The sequence below is a fragment of the Athene cunicularia genome (genome assembly GCF_003259725.1).
Source record: "Athene cunicularia isolate RWA chromosome 4 unlocalized genomic scaffold, athCun1 chr4_part3, whole genome shotgun sequence".
In the NCBI taxonomy this organism is placed as follows: Eukaryota; Metazoa; Chordata; class Aves; order Strigiformes; family Strigidae; genus Athene; species Athene cunicularia.
In genome coordinates this window covers 170,196-176,179 of record NW_020799100.1, presented here as the reverse complement: position 1 = coordinate 176,179, position 5,984 = coordinate 170,196, and positions in this window count along the sequence as shown.

Here is a 5,984-nt window from a genome sequence, read left to right as displayed (position 1 = left end):
CCTTCCTCTGGGGTGGCAGTGACAGAAGGAGAGGAAAAAACAAAAGGAAAGGGAGGGCAAGCACAGCAGTAAGCTCTGCTGCAGGACCTAGCTGGCTCGGTGTCCTGGCCTGTGTCCGGGAGCGAGGTGAGGAAAGGGAGGGTTGCAGAGGAAGGGGAATTTAGGTGCGGTCTCTGCCTGGTCCCACTTTCCCTTTCACTGTAGAGGGGAAGGAGGAGAGCTGGTTGCAGGCCAGTGCCCTGCTGCTGCCCAGGCTACAGGAACCTGCATTTCCCCACAGGTCAGTCTGGGCTTGTATCTAGGGCTGGAGTCCTTCAGGGATCTGGCAGCTGCCTTCTGTACCTGCTAGCCCACAGAGCTGGATAAAATGTCAATTTAGGGGAAAATTTGCCTTCACAAAGTAGGTGACTGTAGGAGGCATTGGCCTGTCAGCCCTACACAGCCCCTGAGAAACTGCTAGGCTTTGATGGAAAACAGGCCTTGGAAGATAGATAAGAAGCTGTTAAGTTGTGCCAGGGTGTCAGGGAAAAACAAGGGACAGCTGCAACACTGAACTGTGGGAAAGTCCTGAACTGTGAGAAGTTACCGCTGTGTGAACAGCACCTGAGCGAGCAGGGGATTGGTCTGCACAGCGTGTGAGAGTTGTCTGGTGCTGACAGGAGAAAAGATTGAGAGCTGCCTAATTGCTGGTTTGCTAATCATGAATTAAGAGCTTTGGCAGAGCATAGGTATGTACTATTGTAATAATAAAGGGTCTTTCCTTTTGCACTTCAATGGAGAGTCCATTCCTCAATTGCCACAGGTGGCTTACTGCTACAAAGCAGGAGAGGCTGCTCCATACCCCCCAGAACTAGAAGCCTGCAGAGCACTTCACATCTGCGGGTGCAGGGCTGGAGGTGAGGAAATAGCCATGGATGCCCATATGCGTATACATATGTGGGGTGCATCCCTGTCCCTCCAGTGCCTGCACACCAAGCAGTGATGATTTCAACACAAAATCTTGCTTCAAGCCACATGGGAGGGAGAGGGTTGGGGTCATCCTTGGGAGTCCCCCTCCTGCCAGCTGCTCCTCACCCTTCTCCTCTTCTCCCAGGCAGAACAGCTCAGAGAAGATGCACTGAAACGCTTTTGTAAATTTCTTTCACTTTAAATTCACTAATTTTCAATATACCTTTTTAAAAGCCTAGGAAATCCCACCTCCCACCCCACAAATGCACACACATGTGCTCACGCACACATGCCAGCGCGTGGTTCTCCCTCAGCTCCTGAAGGCAGGAAAATGAGGAGGAACACCCTTGCATGGTCCTGGCGTCCACTGGGTGAGCAAGGTGAGGAAATATCCTATAAATAATGCTGTGGGGCAGCAGGAGTGCAACAGGGGTGGTGACCCATTTGATGACAGTCCCAGTGTGTGCAGAAACATCCATGTGACAGGTCTTGGTGCTTGGGCAACAGAGGGAGGCGGTTGGGATTGTGGAGGGAAGGGTGTTTTGGGGTCCTAGACATGAATCCTTAGTGCAGGGCAGGTGGGACTGGTAGGGGATGGGACGGGAGATAGGACCTGAGCCCCCCAGGGAGGGGCAATGCCAGTGGATGCATGAACACATTCCCTGATGTCCCACTGCCCCATGTAGCCCAGCACAGACTGGGAGCCACCTTGAGCTTCCTCACGGGCTCATTGTACAGGAGCACCCCATGCCCATGGGGTCAGTGATGGCTGTCCCCCTCCCTCAGAGAAGGCCAGTTCTTGCCACCTCACTGGGGACACCCCCTCTCTTCCCACTCCTTTCCTTACAGCAGCCTTGAGTCTGAGGGGAAACCCATCCCAGGCAGCTGTTTCTGGCCAGGGCTCCCACAACAGCAACAAGGAGCATCCGGGGGGACTCCCCCTCAGCCTATGTAAAACCCCAATGCACCAAGGGGCTACCCACTCCTTCCTGCGCTTGCCCATGGGCTGGCTGACGCATCAGGAGTGGGGGCAGAAAGCGTTTCCCCTGCACCACCCAACCAGCTCCCGGAGAGGTAAAAAGCCAGCAAGAAACACATTTCCTCCAGCTTGTGCACTAGATTCTGGCTCTGTGCCTGGTCTGGGGCTCCTTTTCTTTGCAAGGAAAATGAGCAAAAACCCACCCCACATTTTCCAGCAAGTATTTTGGGGCAAAACAAGCAGTGTGACACATTCAGGGATGCCCCAGGTGCTTTGCACCTGTCCTGGTGTGGTGAAATAGAAGGATGTTATTCAGTGCTGGAGGGGAAAGGGCAGTCCAGAGGTCCGGGGAAGACATGGGAGATCCGGGCTGTGCTTCTGGCACTGATGTCCCCTGCAGTATGGATGTGACTATTCCTGTCGTCCTGTCTGGGAATCTCCTGATGCTGTGAGACTGTGTTCACCCAGACAGGCTTCTTGCAGAAGCAAGCAGATGGGGAAAATGTCACCAAGCAGAAAACATGACCATTAAGAGGGCAGTTGGGGGGTGGCAGTGTGGGATGGGCCTGTGGGAGTGTTGGGGCTGACTGTCAGAAGGGGTGTTCAGCTCTGGGTGCTGGACATCTGCACAGTGTGTCATGGGGAATTCTTGCCTCTAACCCTGGCAGGGATGCTCTGGGCATGGTGGGATGACAATATCCATGGATCACGGAGAGGAGTCAGGCAAAGCTACCCTTGGGGGCTGCAGTGGCAGGAGCCTGGGCACAATCAGCAGTTAATTGCTGTGAAACTGCTGGGTTTAACCATTTTCAGCTACCATGATGCAGCTCTAGGTTCCTGACCCAGAGACGTAAGAGTAAACTGGAGAGATAGGGTCTAACTCGAGGGAGCAGAAAGAAAATTATAGTATCAAGATACTCAAGCTGTGGGAAGGGGAATCCAGTTGTAAAACTGAAGAACACTTGGAAATAACTTGTGGAGAAGGCCCAGATCCTGGCACTCGCTGCAGGCAGTGGGTAGGTTTGTGCAGGCACGTGAACGCAGAGCGAAGCATGCTGAGGCCGGCTGGGCACCCACCGGGAGCCTGCCTTCCCCCCTCACAGCCTGCTGAGCCAGAGGCCACGTGCCTCAGCAAGGGCACGCATGGCCCCAGCAAATGGGGTGGCATTAACAGCTCTGGCACTTCCGAGGGCTCTACAAACCTGTGTGGGTGCCACTTCAGAGTGTCAGCATCACCCATGCATGGCTGGGCTGGGCTGAGCCGGGCAGTAGCAGACGGCTGCACCTTTGAGAGCTGCTGAGAGGCGTTGGCACTCCGGTCCTGCCTGGAGTGATGCACAGCATGAGCACATCTGCCCATCCCCAAACCTCCCCAAGAGACAGCACCAGGGAACTACGTTCCTGTGCAAACAAAGCCAGGACAGGGTCCTGCCACTGAGTCCTGGAGAAGCCTGCTTGGCCAGAGCCAAGGACCCATGTGCATGCAGAAAACAATGCTTGTTTCTCCAAACTGTGCAGTTCTCAGCTGAATACGGGGCTAGGGCAAATAAAAATGACTCAGAACAAAGTGAGGCATGTCTAATCTCTCCTGGGACTTTTTTTTTGGCGTGTGTGTATGTGTGTGAGAGAGAATGAGTGACTCATGGCAGCTTCTCGGGAACTCAGAGTATCTCAAAAGCAGCAGCCACCCACAGGGCACTCACCCTTCCCAGCACTCACATGGACAGAGGGCACTGAGACACTGGCTGTGCTGTGTGACACTGGCAATCCAGTGGAAGGACCAGGCATGGCCCTTTGTATCAGTGCTGCTGAGCTGAAGCATCTCCTGCTGCTGCCCTCATCCCACCAGGACCCTGCCTGCCCTGAGGAGGGCTCGGTTTTGGTGTATGGCCGCTCCAGAAAGAGGAACGGCAGCCTGAGGATTGGCAGGACACATCCCTGCTCTTCTGTAGATGTGCCCTGGGTAAGTCCCTGCCACGTGGCCTTGCCATACTTCCTCCTTGAGCCGCTGGGCACACACTGCTGGCTGGCTCCTGCCCAGCCCACTGGCCATGCCTACCTGGATGCATGCCACACTGGCTCATTTCACCAAACACCAGAGGAAATCCCTGTCACCTTTCCAGTGCCTCCCTGCACAGCTGGAGTGAAGGATGCCATGGGAGTTTCCAGCCTCCTCTCTGGAGCCAGTGCTGGGGTTTAGTCACAGGGCATGTGTTTACCCCATCTCCAAGGGCAGGGGTCTTCAGAGGAGCTGCTTTTTTTCAGAATCCACTGTCCCAATTAGGAAGAAAAAATATTAAAACAAACCACCAACTGACCAGCCAAAAAAGGCATCTCCTGGTGCTTTTATCTCCATCCACGCTGCTGCTGCAAAATCGGCCCAGATGGAGAGACAAACCCTGTTCTTAGTGCAGATAAATCACAGCAGGAGCAAAGTCCACACCTATCTTTGGGGGAAAAAACTCCCATTTGGAGTTTTCAGCATTCAGAGGTCTCACAGGCCAGAGTATGCTCCCTGTGGCCACTGGCTTCACACAGTTATCGCTAAAGGATCTTTGCTCCTCAAGTGTCAGAGCAGCCCCGGGGGAAATCAGAGCAGCCTCTAGGCTCACACATCCTTCATAAGTCACCTAATTACTCTGGATGATTAAATGAAGATCAGAGCCATTTCTCTACCCTGGGCTTGCTTTGAGGGTTGCTGCTGCTGAGTTAGCCTGGAGATGGAGTCACGTTCCCAAGGGGTGTCTGGATTTTGGTGTTTGTCATGCATTGTGCTTAGCTCATCTGAGACACCCTGGCTGCTACAAAAACTTGGAATAAGCCCCAAGTCCCAGGGCTGCTCATATTCAACAAAGCTGTCCCTGCACCCCCAAGAAGTGACTCTCTTCCACACTGTGCTTGGAGTCACAGGGAAGAGACATGGTGGTACCCTGCCTCACCCATGCCCCAGTGCTCAGTGCTGCTTGACCCTGGCATCCTTGCACTGACAGAGCTGCTGGTGAGCCAGTAAAGGGGCTAAATTTAACAGGAATTTAACAATGCTCCATGAGAATGGCTGTTTAAGGGAGTCACTGTCCCAGAAGACTCCTCCCAATTGTTGCCAAGAAAAAAGGAGAACTGGATGCAGGGAGCTGTAGCAAGCTCCTGCACAACCCGAAGCCCTCCACCCAGATGCCCCCAGCCTCGGGCTGTGCCTGTCACTGCGGCAGAGCCCTGAGTCTGAGGATGCCACCACAGCTAGTGCCCATGGGTGTCCCTGCACCATGCTCAGCTCACACCCACATGCCCAGCGCAAGCCTCAGGGCTGGCAGGGGTGCCTGCTGGCCAGGCAGTGACACGAGAGGGTGCAGACCTGCAAGATAGAGGGCTTTTCAGGGAAGATGGACCAGGATCCTGGCCAAAGGGGCAGAAAACAGCCAGGAGTTGAATGAGGAGATTATGGCACATCCAGGAATTGTTATTCATCTTTTACAGCTGGGGATACAGCTGTGGGAAGCAGCGGGACTTGCCCACTGCCACCTGCAAGGCAGTAGCAAGTCAGAAAGAGAGCACCTGTATCACTTGAGCAGCCACTCAGTATCATTTGCCATGCTCCAGGCTGTATGCATACATTCACTGCCCAAACTGCTTCCTGGCAGGGGGGATGGCTCCAGGTGGGGCTGGGGTGTCCCTGCTGCTCTCAGCACAGCCCTATGCCTGGTACCAGGCTGCTCAGCCTGCCTGCCTGTTCCCTAAACTTGGCTGGCAGAAATGCCAGCTGTTTGCAGGAGGGAGCAGAAGGACCTTTCCTTTGTGGCATGGACGCGGGGGAGGCTGGGGGAGAGCTGGCCTGCAGTGAAAAGTCCCCACAGCAGCTGGGGGGGGAGTGAAAAAGGGCTGTCACCCTAACTCATACACACTGAGTGGCATGAAGGGCTGGAGCCCAAGTTTGTTTCATTTCCAGAAAATGAGAAAAGAGAGACGGCAGCAGAGAGAGAAACCCCGCCGAAAATCCCCGTGCTCTTGCTTTGACAGGGCTGAGCTGCAAATTTCCTTTCTGCAAGCTGCAGCATGCACC